At 46.5% G+C, this 18,101-nt stretch overlaps 1 protein-coding gene across 2 annotated transcripts in view; it reads right to left on the reverse strand.

The window, feature by feature from the left end:
* ABAT (4-aminobutyrate aminotransferase) overlaps positions 1–18,101 on the reverse strand; it is a 116,534-nt gene that overhangs the window by 62,184 nt on the left and 36,249 nt on the right. The window contains exon 1 of one of the 2 annotated variants that reach the window (XM_017533792.2): positions 13,799–14,804. The exons of the other annotated variant lie outside the window; for it this stretch is intronic. The gene's annotated coding sequence lies outside the window, so the exon portion shown is untranslated. Of the gene's footprint in view, positions 1–13,798; positions 14,805–18,101 lie in introns of those variants that run through there. 2 annotated transcript variants of the gene reach the window in all.

Consider the following 18,101-nt stretch of genomic DNA (forward strand, 5'->3'; position numbering starts at 1 on the left):
TGTGTGTATGTGTGTGGTAAAGGGGGTTGGGGAAAAAAAAAAAAAAAAAAAAAAAAAGAATGAGATCTAGTCATTTGCAACAACATGGATGGAACTAGAGACCATCACGTTAAGCAAAATAAGCCAGGTACACAAAGACAAGTGGCGCGGGTTCTCACTTATTCGTGGACTCTAAAAATCAAATAAATTGAACTCACAGACATAGAGAGTAGAAGTTACCAGAGGTTACCAGAGGCTGGAAGGGTAGTGAGGGGTTGAAGGGGGGGTGGATAGTTAATGGGTACCCCAAAAAATAGAAAGAATAGAAGGGTCTGTGCTGAGGCAGCCTCCCAGGGAGGGGCAGGGAACATGCAGTCGGGATGTCAATGAGATGCTGGGGTCACTGAGTTGGGGAGAGGGTTCTCAAGACAAGCATGTCACAGGGCACCCACTGGGGTGGGAGCTGATGAAGAGTGAGAAGGCAGGGATTAGCTCCTAAGCCCTCAGTCCTAGAGTTGGCACGGCCTTTTAAGAATTACGAGTTACTCAAAAAGTTAAGCATAGAATTACTGCCATATGACCCAGCAATTCCACTCCCAAGTATTAGGCTGGTGCAAAAGTGAATGACTTTTGCATCAACCCAAAGAATTGAAAACAGAGACTCAAACAAATACACGTACGTGCAAATTCAGAGCAGCATTATTTACAATCGCCAAAAGGTGGAAACAACCCAGATGCCCATCAACAGATGAATGGATAAACAAAATGTGGTCTGCCCTTATAATGCCATATTACTCAGTCACAAAAAGCAGTGAAGTTCTGACACACGCTACAACATGGGTAACTCTCAAAATATTTTTTATGCTATATGAATAAATGCAGAGGTAAAAGGCCTCATATTCTATGAATCCATTTACAGAAACCTTCAAGAATAGGTAAATGCACAAAGATAGACGATAAATTAGTGGTTGCCAGGGGCCTGGGAGGATTAAGAGGTGACAGGTTAATGGGTATGGGGGTCTCTTGGGCGATAAAAAAGATCTGGAATGAGATAGTGGTGGTGTCTGCATAGCATTGTGGGTATTCTAAAAGACTGAATTGTTCACTTAAAAAGGTTATATGTTATGCTAACCTTAAAAATGAAAAAGAGATTATGGAGTTGGCTCTCTTTTGTACATGGGAAGAGAGAGGACCAAAGGAGTGTATGTAGAGGCACTCTCTGATCACACAGACTTACTCTTAAATTTCCACCTGCTACAGGCTGTGTGACCCCAACCTTGTCACTTTTTTTTTCCCCTGAGACAAGGTCTGGCTCTATCACCCAAGCTGGAGCGCAGTGGTGCCATCTCGGCAACCTCTGCCTCCCAGGCTCAAGCGATCCTTCTGCCTCAGCCTACCGAGTAGCTGAGACTATAGGCACATGCCACACCTAGCTAATTTTTATATTTCTTTTTTGGAGAAGTAGGGTTTCACCATGTTGCCCACGCTGATCTCGAACTCCTGGCAATCCTCCCACCTTGGCCTCCCAAAGCGCTGGGATTACAGGTGTGAACCATGGTGCCTGGCCAAGAGAGGCTGATTTTCTGTGCAGTACCGAAATGGCAAACGTTATGACATGTGCCAGTGCTTGTCAATGAGTATTGCCTATTTGGAGTAGGGAACAAAAAGATTTTACAGCCTCTTTTAGGTTTACTTAATTTATTTTTTATTTTTCATTGTTTTTTTTGACCTGTTAGTAAGAAGCACTCTTTAAGGTTTTCAGGGGAAAAAAAATGTAGTGATGTCTGCTATGTGCACCATAATAGATAATTAAGATCTGTGCAGTGTACATGGACATGGCATCTGACCCTGGCCTTCAGGATATAAAGTTTGGGGCTAGGCGCTGTGACTCACGTCTATAATCTCAGCACTTTGGGAGGCTGAGGCAGGCGGATCACCTGACGTCAGGAGTTCACGACCAGTCTGGCCAAAATGGCAAAACCCTATCTCTACTAACAATACAAAGCTTTGCTGGGTGTGGTTGCGTGCACCTATAATCCCAGCTACTAGGAAGGCTGAGACAGGAAAATCACTTGAATCCCAACCCCCCCAAAAAAGAATGAAAAGAATATAAAGTTTGGATCCAAACCACCACCCTATTTTATGTACTTGCAGAATACAGTGAAGCTTATAAAAACACTCTGAGCCTCAGCTTCTCGATTTGTAGCTTGGAGATAGTGAAGCTCTCTCACTGCAGGGTTGCGCTGGGAATTAGAGATAATGGATGAACACATCCTGGAAAATCATAGGCACACAAGTCATTTGCGTTTACTCTGTCTCTCACTTGCTCCTGTCTTATACTTTCTGCTGAAGATGTAGAATCCTATGGTCTGAGATCCCTGGAGATTTTTGGAGTCACCAAGGAAAGAGGCTCCAGACATAGGCAGACTTTCCCTGCAGACTTGCACTGGAAACCCCAGATGCAGGCTGGCCACAGGGGAAGGCTCTCTTTCTTGGTACGGATGCCCGAAGCATCAGTGGTAATAGAAGAGAGCTGTGTGCCCAGGGTTCCACCGTATTCCTGCCTGAGGGCAAGTATCCAACACGTTCTGGTCCAACTTGCCATCATCTTTCCCCTGGATGAAGGCAATGATATCCTAAATGGACTCTCGGCTTCCTCTCTTGCTCTTATTCTTTTTTTTCTTTTGTGAGAGATAGGGTCTTACTCTGTCACCCAGGCTAGAGTGCAGTTGTGTGATCTTGGCTCACTGCAACCTCTCCCTCCCGGGTTCAAGGGATTCTCCTGCCTCAGCTTCCTAAGTAGCTGGCATTACGAGTGTGTGCCACCACACCTGGCTAATTTTTGTATGTTTTGTAGAGCTGGGGTTTCCCCATGTTGGCCAGGCTGGTCTTGAACTCCTGATCTCAAGTGATCCATTTGCCTTGGCCTCCCAAAGTGCTGGGATGACAGGCGTGAGCCACCACGCCTGGCTGAATGACATTATTTCTAAGGCCTGTTCGGACTCTGAGAAACCACCTGGGAAGCGTGCTAAGAGTTTCCATATTACTGAAAATTTGCCACAAAATTTTCCCCAAGCCTTATGCCTACCTGGAAGTGGCATTAGTATCTCCCTGTTTTATTCTACCAGGCTCTTTGTAATCTGCTAGACCCTGGATGAGCACACCTGGGGAAAGAAGCGGATGAAGGATTCCTGGTTGAGAAGGGAGGTGCTGTCAGAGGACTGGCACGCCCTGAACTTGTGACCAAGGAGGTTGGAGAAATCCGCAAATCTGAAGTGACAGCAGGCTGGGTGCTGGCCCTTCTGGTCTCTGAGACCCTGAATCTCCCCCATGCATTTCCCGAATCTCAGTTCTTAACACAGCACACCACCCTTCCCTTGAGCTCTTAATTCTCATATGACTTGTGTTTGCTTAATATTTTTCTTTCTGAGACTGAGTTTTGCTCTTGTTGCCCAGGATGGGGTGCAATGGCACTGTCTCAGCTCACTGCAACCTCCACCTCCAGGGTTCAAGCGATTCTCCTGCCTTTGCCTCCTGAGTAGCTGGGATACAGGCATGCGCCACCAAGCCCAGCTAATTTGTTGTATTTTTAATAGAGACGGGTTTCTCCATGGTGGTTAGGCTGCTCTTGAACTCCTGACCTTGTGATCTGCCCGCCTCGGCCTCCCAAAGTGCTGGGATTACAGGCATGAGCCACTGTGCCTGGCCGACATTTTTCTTGAAATCCACTTGCTTTTTCAATTCAAAAAAGTAATTTTCTGGCCAGCTGTGGTGGCTCATGCCTATAATCCCAGCACTTCCGGAGGCTAAGGTGGGCAGATCACCTGAGGTTAGGAGTTCGAGACAAGCCTGGCTAACATGGTGAAACCCTGTCTCTACTAAAAATACAAAAACTTAGCTGGGCATGGTGGCACGCGCCTGTAATCCCAGCTACTTGGGAGGCTGGGGCAGGAGAATTGCTTAAACCCGGGAGGCAGAGGTTACAGTAAGCCAAGATCGCACCATTGCATTCCAGCTTGGGCAACAAGAGAGAAACTGTCTCGAAAAAAAAAAAAGTAATTTTTCTAGAATCCTTTCTAATTGTTACACTCTGGCTGGGTGCGGTGGCTCATGCCTGTAATCTCAGAATTTTGGAAGGCTGATGCTGGTGGATCAGCTGAGGTCAGGCGTTAGAGATCAGCCTGGTCAACATGGTGAAACCCTGTCTCTACAAAGAAAAATATAACAAATAAAAAAACCGAATTTCTACCTTCCCCCCCTGAAGCTGTATTTGGTACAAAGGCAACTGGGAAAAGAACATAATAAAATCAAAGCAAGAAGTCATTCAATTAAAAGCTGGACAGAGGTGACTGTCCAAGGCTACAGCCCCAGGCCTGGCCCTCTCCTGTCCCTAGAGACTGGCAGAGAGCAGACAGGTGTCAAAGGGAGGCTGGCATCAGATGGGGACCTTCTCCTTGACATGATCAGAGGTGAAAGAGAAATTTAAATCAATCAGTAAATCAAACAGAATAGGAATTGTCACGGTACATAACAAATGCTGGTAATTTCTATTTCAGCCGTGCGGGGGCCTGAATTAAGTTCTATTCCTTACTGGGCGTCTCAGTCAAAACAAGTCAAAACCCTGGTTTAGCCAGATAGTGAGCTCCTCAGTCCCAGCCCTCTGCTCTTCCCTTTGCTTTCGATTAAAATGCTAATTAGCTCTCTCTGCTTCCTTCATCTGCCTGGTGCCTTTGGGGAGGGGCGAGATGAGCTAAGAGGCTGAGTCTTGTGTTTAAATCGGTAAAGTGAGAGGAATTCAGGGGAAAGTGGAAACAAATTCTTGCAATTTGCTCTGGAGGAAGAATAATCGTAGTAAAAGTACCAGCTCCTATTTATTTATTTACTGTTCACCTACTACATGCAATAGACCTTCCATATGCCATTTGGGTCATCTGCAAGATTGGCCTTCTATAACCGGCTCAGAAGCCTAAAAGGCTTGTTCAAGGTCTTAGAGTTTAAAAGCCAGCCATTTTCTAGTCTGCACCTGACGCTCGCTTACCGGAAGCTTACACTTGTGTCAAAGCTGCACCCAGAGCAAGTAAATCTGAGTCTCACCGGTGTGACCAGGGCACTGGGGGATCTCTGGAGGCTTGGAGGCCGAGAACTATTGTTAATTACCATAAAGCGTAGATGGTGGGCTCTGCATATGATGACAGGTCTGCGTGATCCTCAAATCCTGGGAATCAGAGGTCAAACAACGCAGGGATACAGGGAGAAAGAAGCCTGCGGTGGCCGCTTGTGGAGCCGGAGCGCGAGGTGCCAGATGTGAAACTGCTTCTTCCTGACATCTCCCCAGTCTTGCATCCTTCAAAATGATCTTACTCCCAGACTAGCCATCCCTGGCCCCTCACTGATCTGCCGTATAGCCTCAGGTACATTATGCAACCTCTCTGTGCCTCAGTTTCCTGATCTGTAAAATGGGAGTACTAGCAATTGAAACTGTTTTGTGAGCTGGCAGAGGTCCTTGCTGCTTCCCCAGCCCCAGAGCAGTGCCTGGCTGCAAACAATCACTGGATAAGCAGTAAAAGCTCACCAAGCAGCCTGCGAAGATGGTGTCCGACTCACTGTTCCACTCTGCTGCTTTCAGGCCCTGTGAACATAAACCCTTTGCCTGCATCATTGGCTAGAAATGGACCCCCCAGATGGCTCTGGAGAAGACCCTGCCTCTCATTTTCCTATCTGCCCTCGGGACCGAGACAAAAGTGCTGGCAGACGCTAGGGACATTCCTTTCTCGTCTGCAGCCCCAGCAGCTGCCTCTCTGCAGACTCGACGGGACACAAAGACACACTCAGCCAAGTGCACTTCGGTTGTCAAGGCCAGGGGTCGCCATGACAACCCATAAAGCCGGAGCCCTGGGCCTCTGCAGATGGGGCTGACAGGGCCCCATTCAGGGGCGGTGGCACAGGGACAGAGGCTTTATCTGACATCAGCTTTCTCCTCCGACTTCAGCTGCAACAGGCTCTCCTGACTTTCCCCTCAGCATGGGCCCCACTCCACCCTCCCTGCATAACTTCCTATAAGCTGCCTCTTGGGCATTTGTGTCCTTTGTAGGGACATGGATGAACCTGGAAACCATCATTCTCAGCAAACTGACAGAAGAGCAGAAGATCAAACACTGCATGTTCTCACTCATAGGTGGGTGTTGAACAATGAGAACACATGGACACAGGGAGGGGAGCACTACACACTGGGGTCAGTTGGGGGGAAATAGGGGAGGGACGGTGGGGGGTGGGGAGCTGGGGAGAGATAGCAGGGGGAGAGATGCGAGAGGTAGGTGATGGGGAGGAAGGCAGCAAATCACACTGCCACGTGTGTACCTATGCAACAATCTTGCATGTTCTTCACATGTACCCCAAAACCTAAAATGCAATAAAATAAATGGGAAAAAAATCATCAGTGACTTGTATAGGGAGACAGGCATATGTTCTTGGAAACAGGGGAGTGTCCACCCCTAAGAAAGACCGAGAACGATGCTGGGAAAGTAACATGAACCAGAAATTGGGTCTAATGTGCGGCTGGGTCATGTATATTATCTAGACAAGTTGCTGAACTCATTAGGGCCTTCTTTTCTGCAACTGTAAAATGGGAAGAACGAAACCTATCCATGAGGTCAGAAGGCACTCAACTGACTTAGGGTCAATTGAAGAAAGTACACAGGATGCAGAAGAGATGCCAGCTGCAGGCCATTTTCTGTTTCCAAAGAGCTCTTTAAAACTGTGCATTTTGGCTGAGTGCGATGGCTTATGTCTGTAATCCCAGCACTTTGGTAGGCTGAGAAGGGCAGATCACTTGAGGTCAGCAGTTCAAGACCAGTCTGGCCAACATGGTGAAACCTCAACTCTACCAAAAATACAAAAATTAGCTGGGCATGGTGGCAGGCGCCTGTAGTCCCAGCTACTCAGGAGGCTGAGGCAGGAGAACTGCTTGAACCTGGGAGGTGACGGTTGCAGTGAGCTGAGATTGTGTCACTGCACTCCAGCCTGGGTGACACAGCAAGATTACAGCTCAAAAATAAATAAATGAATAAATACAAATTGTGAACAATAATTCCTTCTTGTTTTCTTCTTTCTTCTTCCCTTCTTCTCCTTTTTCGTCTTCTTCCTCCTCCTTTTCTTCTTCTCCATCCTTCGTCTTCTTTTTTTAGACAGAGAGAGACAAGTTCTCACTATGTTTCCCAGGCTGGACTTGAACTTGGTAAGGGCATTTCTTCTACGGCCTGATGAGCTACAAAAGACTGTTGGCACATGCAGTGGCCCTACTACCAGCCTGAGCATCCAGGTTTCATGAGAGAGAAGCTGGTCTGCTCAGCCTCTTTCATTCTCATGCCCTTGTCTCAGACAGAGTCCTCTCTGCCCACCTCAATCAGGAATGCAGGGAGCATGGGCACATCATTGCTAGCAGGCAGGTAGTTACTCAGCGTGTGGAAAAATTGGAGAGAAAAATGAACAGACAGGGCTTCAGATCCAAGCACTCTGAATGTGAGACACAGATAGCCTTTGTTCTGGTAGGAAATAATATGGAAACAAACATCTGCAAGAAGATAAGCTCATTCTGGATTTCTGATCCTACAAGGGAGGAGGAGTAAAGGAATGGAATTAGCTTAGAGAGGATGCTTGTACCCACACTGAGATAGCTACCCAGGCCAATGCCACAGAAGGTCCGGCTTGTAAAATCTGTTTGTTCAGTTCAATAAATGCTTTCTGTACACCTGTGCTGAGCCCAGGAGATACCTTGGTAAACAAGGACACATCCTGCTGTGTTCCATGGGACCTTGTGGTCCCGTGGGGAGGCCCGACAAGCAATAAACAAATCAGGTCGGCGTGATTGAAGGAAACGCACTTCCTGTTCAGAGAAAACAAACCACTTTCACGGACTCCAGAAACTGCTAAGTATGCAAAAATTACAGAGTATAACAAGGGAAACATTTATATCTCCTTCAAGGACCGCACAGCTCCAGACTTGGAAACACTTTGTTGCTGACTGGAGGCACGCTCTGTGCCTGGCAGCATTCCTACATTTACTTGCAAAGACCTTAGCTTTTCTGTAATTCAAAATATCTTTCACTTACGCCTGTGTGTGTAGGTATCTGCTCTGATTTTATGAATGAATGCAACCATGTCAAAGTTTCACATACAACATCTCATCTACTCCTGGGAGGCAAATAAGTCTATTCTTATTGTTCAGTGAGGAGGCCTCTAAAACCCTGCCCTCAAACTGAGATCTCTGAAGGCTGCCATTTAGGGGTCATCTTCCCAGAGGCAGAGCTGGTTCAGGGGACCTGAGAGACCAGCTCTGGGAAGCATGCATCCAGTGTCTGGAACCTCCGTTTCCAGGGTCCAGAATGGTGCCTGGCTATCGCAGGTGCTCAAAAACACTTGTTGAATTCAGTCATGGAGTTTCAGCCCTATATTCTGACAACCAAAAACTGAACTGAAAAGCAACCTCTGAGTTCCTTCTGTCCGAGCAACGCAATGTTTCTCAAACCTTTTCTCATTGTCATTCCCCTAAAGATTCTTTATTAGCTACATCCCCCCGAAATTTTAATTCCACAGATAATATCTGCTTATACATTGTATTTCATATCTGTACTTTATTCATAAAGAGTAAGATTTCTTTACTTCCCCATAAATCAATGTTCACCCTCTTGGGAATACTGATCCCACTAAGAATGCAGGGATTAAGGGTACACCTGACATATATCATTTGCTGGTTTGGGCATTTGCTCTGCTTCATCTTTTTTTTTTTTTTTTTCAAGATGGAGTCTTGCTCTGTCACCCAGGCTGGGGTCCAGTGGTATGATCTCAGCTCACTGCAACCTCCACCTCCCAGGGTCAAGCTATTCTCCTGCCTCAGCCTCCTGAGTAGCTGGGATTACAGCTGCCTGCCACCACACCTGGCCAATTTTTATATTTTTAGAGACGGGATTTTACCACATTGGCCAGGATGGTCTTGAACTCCTGACCTCGTGATCCACCCACCTCGACCTCCCAAAGTGCTGAGACTACAGGTGTGAGCCACTGCACTCAGCTGCTCTGCTTCATCTTATTCCATTCTCACAACAGTATTACACAGTAAGCATCATCAACCCTTTGAGACTGAGGATGAGACTGAGGCTCAGAGAAGGTTGTGGCTTATTCTGTGTCACACAGTTTGTCAATGAGAGCCAGTTTTCAAATTCATGTCCATGAGACTTTAAAGCTAGTGCTGTTCTGCTTCCTTGCACAGAGAAATAATATGCCTAAGCTCACTTCATGGAGAAGAGGTGATGTGGGACCAGGTGTATAATCCCAGAACTTTGGGAGGCCAAGGTGAGAGGATCACTTGAGCCCAGGAGATTGAGATCAGCCTGGGTGACAGAGCAAGACCCCATCTCTAAAATGAAAAAAAAGAGGGTGATTTGGGATTTTAATTTAATTCTTAAATTAGTTCTTCTGATTCCAACTTCAGCTCCTTTTTACTCAATATATTCCCTCGAAAATATCTTTAGACTACTTGACAAACTTGCTGGGTATAAAAATCAGTGTCTTGGACTATCTCAAGAAAGAAAGGAATAGAAAAGAAGGTTAGCTGGCAGCAAAGATCCCACCAGAAAGAGGTCCCTGATGGATTGATTGGGAGGCTCTGGTCTAAGCTAGAGCACCAGGGCCAGAGTGTAGTTAATGTAACTTAGAAATCAATTCACTGGGCTGTCACCTACTGGTCTGGTTTGGTTTGGAGTCACAATGAAGTCACAGATAGTTTGGTCTAAGGCCGTACTGCCCAACAGAAATATAACAGAAGCTTTCAATGCAAACCATATAAGTAATTTTACATTTTCTGATAACCATATGAAAAAAGCAAAAACAGCTGAAACCAATTTTATTCATGTATCTTATTTAACCCATTGTATCTAAAAATGAAATAATTCAATACATAATATAGTTATTATTATTATTATTGTTTTTGAGATGGAGTTTCACTCTTGTTGCCCAGGTTGGAGTGCAGTGGCGTAATCTTGGCTCACTGCCACCTCCATCTCCCAGGTTCAAGTGACTCTCCTGCCTCAGCCTCCTAAGTAGCTGGGATTATGGGTGTGTGCCATCACACCTGGCTAATTTTTGTATTTTTAGTAGAGACAGAGTTTCATCATGTTGGTCAGGCTGGTCTCAAACTCCAGACCTCATGTGATCTGCCCACCTTGGCCTCCCAAAGTGCTGGGATTACAGATGTGAGCCACTATGCCCAATCATCAATACAGTTATTAATAAGATATTGTGCATTTCCTTTTTTTGTGTGTGCTAAATCTTCAAAATCAGGTGTGAATTTCACACGCACAGCACATCACAGTTTGGAATAGCCATGTCTCAGATGCTCAATAACCAGATGTGATGAACGGCTACTGTACTGGCCTGTGTGGGCTGATGCACTGCATCAGGATTGGAGCGTGGTTACCGGAACATACAATCTGATCTGCTGCAATACCACGGCCTGCCTGGGTCTGCCTGCTGCAATGATGCAGGAACAAGTGGTTTAGTCTAGGAGTGGCTGGCTCTCCACGGGATCCAATAAAAAGGCAATGCAGACAGAGCTGGCTACATGATTTGTGGGCCCCAGTGCATAAAATGAATATTCGAAGCGCCTTGTTGGAAAATGGTTACAAATTGCAAGCCAGTGACATGGGGGGATCTTCTGAACACAGGACCCTGTGTAACCACACAGGTCACAAACCCACGAAGCAGGCCCTGGGTACAGAAGGAAAAAACCTTCCAGGTTTACCCATCACTGGCCAAACCGAGGGTGCTAGGATCACAATTGCAGCAACAAATACAACTAGCAGCAGCAACAGCAGACATTTGCTGATCACCTACCTTAGGCCAAATCCTGTTTTAAGTTCTTTATAAATCATAACCCCTATAAGCTTCAGAACAAGCTGTTGATATGATGCTTATCCAGTCTCAGTGAAAAAAAAAAGGAAACAAAGCACAGAGAGGTTAAGTGATTTGCCCAACATCACACAGCCATGTTGTATCTTTAGTACTAAATTTCACAAAACAGGGGGTGGAGGCATAATGTGACTTGGGCTTACATCCAGCTCTGCCTCTGTTTTCTCCACTGGAAGATGGGTGTGATAGAACTCTCACCACAATAGCAAAGACCTGGAACCAACCCAAATGCCCATCGATGATAGACTGGATAGGGAAAATGTGGCACATATACACCATGGAATATTATGCAGCCATCAAAAACGATGAGTTTGGGTCCTTTGTAGGGACATGGATGAACCTGGAAACCATCATTCTCAGCAAACTGACAGAAGAGCAGAAAATCAAACACCGCATGTTCTCACTCATAGGCGGGTGTTGAACAATAAGAACACATGGACACAGGGAGGGGAGCACTACACACTGGGGTCAGTTGGGGGGAAATAGGGGAGGGACGGTGGGGCATAGGGAGCTGGGGAGAGATAGCAAGGGGAGAGATGCCAGATGTAGGTGATGGGGAGGAAGGCAGCAAATCACACTGCCATGTGTGTACCTATGCAACAATCTTGCATGTTCTTCACATGTACCCCAAAATCTAAAATGCAATAAAATAAATAAATGGGGGAAAAAAAGAAAAAAGAGAACTCTCCCACCCCCAAGCTGCTCTGAGGATGAAATGAGATAATCCATGCACAAAGCTAGGCAGAGTGTCCAGTTGGACACTAGAAAATCTTCAAACCCACATAAAAGTTCTGAAGATAGTTCCACAGCCACCTATAATCCTAGAAACTGTTAACATTTTTGCCACATTTGTACCCACTCTATTATCTATCTATCTTCTGAAGAACAAGGGCATTCTCCTGAATAACCTCAGTGAAAATGTTGTGAGATACTAAATTACTCTCATGAAGTATATCATAAATAAAATATAATTATCTTTTATTTATTTATTATTGGCATATTCATGACGTGAAAATACTATTATCTAATATCAGATATTCCTACTTATCCCTTAAACGCCTTTATAATTTTTTTTTAAGAGACAGGGTCTCTATTACCTAGGCTGGAGTGCAGTGGCATGATCACGGCTTATGGCTCACTGCCGCCTCAAACTCCTGGGCTCAGGTGATCCTCTTGCCTCCACCTCCTGAGTAGCTGGGACCACAGGCACACACCACTATGTCCAGCTAGTTTATTTTTATATATATTTTTTGTAGATATGGGGTCTCGCTATATTCCTGAGGCTAGTCTCTAACTCTTGACCTCAAGTGATCCTCCTCCCTCGGCCTCCCAAAATACTGGGATTACAGGTATGAGCCACTGGGCCCAGCCCAGAAATGCGTTTTCTTCCCCTGATCCAGGCTTCATCCTCGGATCAAACATTGCATTTGGGCTTATGGTTCTTTAATCTCTTTTAACCTGGAACTATTTCTCAGCCCTTTTGCCTTTTAAGACATTGGCATTTTAAGAAGCCCAGCCAGTCATTTTGCATGTTGTTGCATGAATAGTTTTCTTTATGTCCTTGCAAAATAAAGTGCAGCTCACGCGCAAATGTGGGGAAACAGGTTGGTTGGACATGTGATGTCAGAGGCTCAAAGTGATTTCAGCAGGTAGAGGAGGGCATATAGCATTAGCTGTTCTTGGGTGGAAGTTAAAGATTTCCAGAAAGCAATGACAGGGATGTTTAATGATGATTAGAGCGTGGCAGGTAGACAAGGGTGGCCGTGGCAGACAGAGGCCAGGGAAGGGGAAGGAGGAAGGTAGCCTGCAGGAAATGCAGGCAGCGGGAACGTCTCTGAGTGTGAGAGTACCACGTCATCGGGTCTATTCCTACTTGAACTGGAAACAGGAATTCCTGAGGCTAGTCCTTTTCTCCAGCTCTGTCCTCTCTACCAGGGTGCCTAGGCCAGTGCCTACTCCACAGTCAGGGTTCACTTGGAGCAACTGGCTGCCAAGTTTCCCAAATACCCAGGGGCACACAAAGCACAAAGGACCCCCTTCCTCTGGCAGCGGCCTGGCTGCAGCTTGCACACAACTGTAGGGTCTTCAGCGGCAGCTGTCAGGATTCCCACACCTTGTGCTGCAAATGAAATTGCATGTTCTAAAACTGCTTTCTTCTGGTTGCCTCCTGGGCATAGGCTGCTTCTGGGAAAAAATTCAAAATGAACTTCTAATCAGCCACAGGATGTGAAGAGAGCGGCTGTCCAGAACTTCCTGACTTCTAGTCTTGGCGTGAGTCGCCCAGGCTGTCAACTGAGATTCTCACTGCAAACTCCGCCTGAAATGCCCAGTGACAGCGCCCCGCCCCCAGCCTTCCATTCCCCTGAGTTTCAAAGAGAAAGGGGTGTTTGTGTTTGTGCTGTTCTTGTCCTTAGAATGAAGGGAAAGGATTTATTTTGGGGCTTGAACACGAATGCCTTTTCAAGGTGACTCTTACTTCATTTCCTAGGACCAGACGCAGGCAGATTGTGCTGTTGCAAGCCTACTGATAAAAGCAATTCCTTATCTATCATTTCTACCTCCATCTTTCATTATTTTGTCTCCACTTTAAAGGGTCTCATCCTGCTATGTTCACAAAACATCCTTGAAAAATCTGTTAGGTGCATTTGCGTGTCCTTCACACAGAGAGCCAGGCACACACGTACACAGGTGCAGAAGGGTGCGTGCACACACACTTGTACACCCCAACAGCACAGATAACAGACACTGGCACCACCTCCCCATGCCAGCAGACACATACAAACATAAGGATGCACACGTGTGTGCGCACACACACGTGCACATGCACACACAGACACACATATACATTTGCACTCACGATGCCTGGTGGTCGGAGTCTTGCGGCAAGCTCAGCCCGCCTGCTTAAAATGCCTTCTCTATGTCATTCTGCAGAGGCCAGGAACGCAGCTGGCTGCGTTCATCCTAAGAGGAGCCGCTGGGCACCAGCTCCCTCCTCAGGAGAGTGCCCTGGATTTCCAGGCAGTCCCCAAAACATGGGCACAGGTGGAGGAGACCGAAAAGGGCCCCTTGGAAGCAGAGCAGGTTTGGGAAAAGGATGCGCTCAGCTGGTACCCAGCAAGTGTGCAAGGGAGAGGGCTGGAGGGAAGGTGAAGGAGGAGGGGAGAATAGAACGTGAGAGACTGAAAGATGGGTTCAGAAAGAGAAGGGTTTTCAGACAGAAACAGAAAGGATACAACTCATACAGAAACAAAGATGAACAGAGGCAGAAAGAGCGAGAAAAACAGAGAAAAAAATAGAATACACATCTTTTTAAACGATGTTTTAAGCCCAGCTCGGTTTAAGCCAGAAGGATAAGTCACATCATCTCAGACCTTGTAAAATAGGCGATCTCCCTCCTCTCTTCCCTGTCAGGGGCCTCTTCCTAGATTTTTTTAAAAACAGCCTCGGGAACCCCCGAAGGCACAAAGCAGAGATCCAAGGCTTCAGATTTCTAAATGGCTTCCCCAGGACTCTGCTGTTGCACCGTTGCGGATGCAGCCACAGCCATGACCCGGCTCCAAGAGGCGCTAAGTCATCTCCAGGACACCCAGGGCAGAAGGGCTGCTTTGGCTCCTGTGGTCTGCCTGATCCCTTCTGGGGGGTGGGGAGGAACCTACAGGGAGCAATTACTCAGCTCCCCCATTGTAGCCCATGCTGGGTCAACGCGGGTCCACAGGGGCCCCAGAAGAGGAAATGGGGATGATCACAAGATGGGGAGAGGGCGTGTGGGGGCGGGGCAGAGAGCTTTCGGTCACAGGCTGCTCACCAGTTACCATGACGACGGCAAGGGGGTGGAGGCACCCAGAATGGAGGCTGCAGGAGAGACACAGTGGTCCTAAATCACGGTGACAGAGCTTCGGTGGAGCTATTACGCCGTTGCCGAGGCAACCAATGGGATCAAATCGCAGAGGAAATCTGTAATTATCACAAGTCAGATACCGGCATCCTTGGTGCAGGAATCAGCATGTTAGGGCAATTCAACCTGAACTCCGAGGGGGAGAAATGTCAGCTTCCAGCCCCCAGCCCCCAAATCGGGGCAGAACAAGGGCCAAAGGGGATTCCACAAAGCAGATCTGTTGATGCTACAGATTGGGAACCTGGAAGGATCTTTTTGGCCAAATAAAAAACAGATGGAGGGGAACTACATGAAATGGACAATATTTGCCAATGAAAACCATTTCCTATGGTTTTTAATGAAACTTTCCAATGTACAGGAAACTGAAAGAATTTTACAGTAAATACCTATATACCCATCACCAGCCTCTACCATTAATATGAGTACCACATGTGCTTTATCACATCCTAGTTTTGATGCATTTCAAAGTTAACTGCAGACATCAATATCCTTCCCCTCAAAGTATTTACAGCCTGCATAAAATTAAGCACTTGGTAATTTTTTTTTTTTTTTAGATGGGGCCTCACCCTGTCACCAGGCTGGAGTGCAGTGGTGCGATCTCAGATCTCTGCAACCTCCACCTCCCGGGTTCAAGTGATTCTCCTGCCTCAGCCTCCTGAGTAGTTGGGACTACAGGCATGCACCAGCATGCCCAGCTAATTTTTGTATTGTTAGTAGAGACAGGGTTTCACCATGTTGACCAGGATGGTCTCGATCTCCTGACCTTGAGATCCACCCACCTTAAACTCCCAAAGTGCTGGGATTACAGGTGTGAGCCACTGTGCCCAGCCAGCACTTGATAATTTTTAAAACAAAAAATGTAATTTCTTTCTTTTCTTTTTCTTTTGAGAAGGAATCTTGCTCTGTCGTCCAGTCTGGAGTTCAGTGGTGCCATCCTGGCTCACTGCAACCTCTGCCTCCCAGGTTCAAGCAATTCTCTCACCTCAGCTTCCTGAGTAGCTGGGGTTACAGGTGCAAGTGACCACACCTGACTAATTTTTGTATTTTTAGTAGAAGTGGCGTTTCACCATGTTGGCCAGGCTGGTCTCAAACTCTTGACCTCAAGTGATCTGCTCCCCAACCTTGGCCTCCCAAAGTGCTGGAATTACAGGCATGAGCCACTGCACCTGGCCAAAATAGTAATTTCATATGGTTCGATCTAAAGGCAATAAAGTCTAGGTTTCTGTTTTTGCCAATTTGTTTATTCATTCATCCCTGTATCCTTCTCTCCCTCCATCTCTCCATCCATCTTCTCTTCCTACCTATCCATTTTCCATCTATCCATCCATCTACTTCCCATCCACCCATCCATCCATCCATCCATGCATCCAACCATCCATCCACCCACCCACCCACCCACATGCCCGCCCATCTCTGGGAGATCTCGTGCACATTCACGGTTTCCAAAAATGATTCACTATCCCGAAATCCTCCCCCTGGTTCAGCAGGATGTCCTGCATATCAAGTGCAATATATTCTCACAGTCATCAACTTCTCTTCACTACACCTATTTCCTTTCCCATGTTGAGCATCTCCCTTAACACACCCACTGCCTACTCATTTGTTCAAGCCAGAAACTCAAGAAATCTGATTCCTCCTTTCTGTTATCTTCCCTCACCACCACGCCACAGACTTTGACTTCCACAGTAGCTCTGGGCTCCACCCTCTCCCTCTCTTTCCTCCGTGCTTGTTCAGGTACCCATAGTTTCCCACGTGGACAGCTGCCCCCACCTCCTGACGGCCTCCCAGCCACCATCACACTTTTCCTCTGCTTTTTCCACAGACTTTTTTCATGAAATATTTGGCCATGTTCATGATGCGGGGGAACTGGCACTTCATTCATTGCTGGCAGGAGAGGAAATTCATACAAATGTCTTGAAGAGCAATTTGTCAAAATCTGTAAAATTGTAAGTGCACAAACCATTTATTCCTAGCATAATTCTACTTGAAGGAATTTGTCTCATTGATATAAACGGAAAATAACCTAACTGTCCATCAGTGGAAACTTGTTAAAATAAACTCGGGTACATCCATCACGCAAAATAACCTGCATTCAACGAAAAGAATGAGATGGCGCTTTATGTACTGATGTGGGAAAGTGATTAATGTCGGTTGCTGGTTGTAATAAATGTTGGTCTTCTCTCTTGTTTTGAAGACCCCTGTAGAAACCACCTAACCAGAGAGTGAGGTAAACACAGCAACACACTTTGGAGGCTTGGAAACTTGAGAGAATCCAAGAGGGTTGGCACAAGAAGGGCTAGTCCTAGTTCCTGCTCAGAGGTGAAGGTGCTCGCCCCTGAGCCTATCTCATTTCTCTTTCTCTCTCTCTCTCTCTCTCTCTCAGGGTCTCACCCTGTCGCCCAGGCTGGAGTGCAGTGGTGCAACCACAGCTCAGTGCAGCCTCAACCTCCTGGGTTCAAGTTCAAGCTTTCCACTTCAGTCTCCTGAGCAGTTGGGAGGCTACAGGCATGCACTGTCATGCCTGGCTAATGTTTTAAATTTTTTTTGTAGAGATGAGGTCTTGCTATGTTACCTAGATTGGTTATGAACTCCTGGGCTCACGTGATCCTGCCACCTTGCCTCTCAAAGTGCTGGCATTAGAGGTGTGAGCCAGGGTTCCCAGCCTCTCATCTCTCTAAGAGCCTGTCCATACCTCCCAAGGTCATTCAGAAGATCAAACGTTGACATGGAGGTAAAAATGGCATGCAAAAGTCCATCTTGCTAAACATATGAGAGTTATCGTGATTCATTTGTCTTCAGGGTTTACTTAGCCCCCTTTGAAATACTGAACAGCCCTAACACGTGTAATAAAAGCTATAACCTTTATTTGTGTTTGAACACCTATTTTGTGCTCAAATTTGTATGCAAAGAAATTTGAGATAAATTCCTTTGAGCACCTAGGACTGAGCTAAGCACTTTCCATATATTATCTCATTGATTGAAACAGTGTTTTTGTGCTAGGAATTTTTGCTTCCATTTCACAGATATTGGGCACACAAAGGCTGACTGTGTTTGGTGGCTCATGCCTGTAATCCCAGCACTTTGGGAGGCCAACGTGGGCAGATTCCTTGAGCTCAGGAATTGAAGACCCGCTGGGGCAACATAGTGAAAGCCGGTCTCTACAAAAAAATACAGACATACGGCCGGGCGCGGTGGCTCACGCCTGTAATCCCAGCACTTTGGGAGGCTGAGGCGGGTGGATCACAAGGTCAAGAGATCGAGACCA

The sequence above is a fragment of the Cebus imitator genome, unplaced genomic scaffold (genome assembly GCF_001604975.1).
Source record: "Cebus imitator isolate Cc_AM_T3 unplaced genomic scaffold, Cebus_imitator-1.0 Scaffold4, whole genome shotgun sequence".
NCBI classification, from domain to species: Eukaryota; Metazoa; Chordata; class Mammalia; order Primates; family Cebidae; genus Cebus; species Cebus imitator.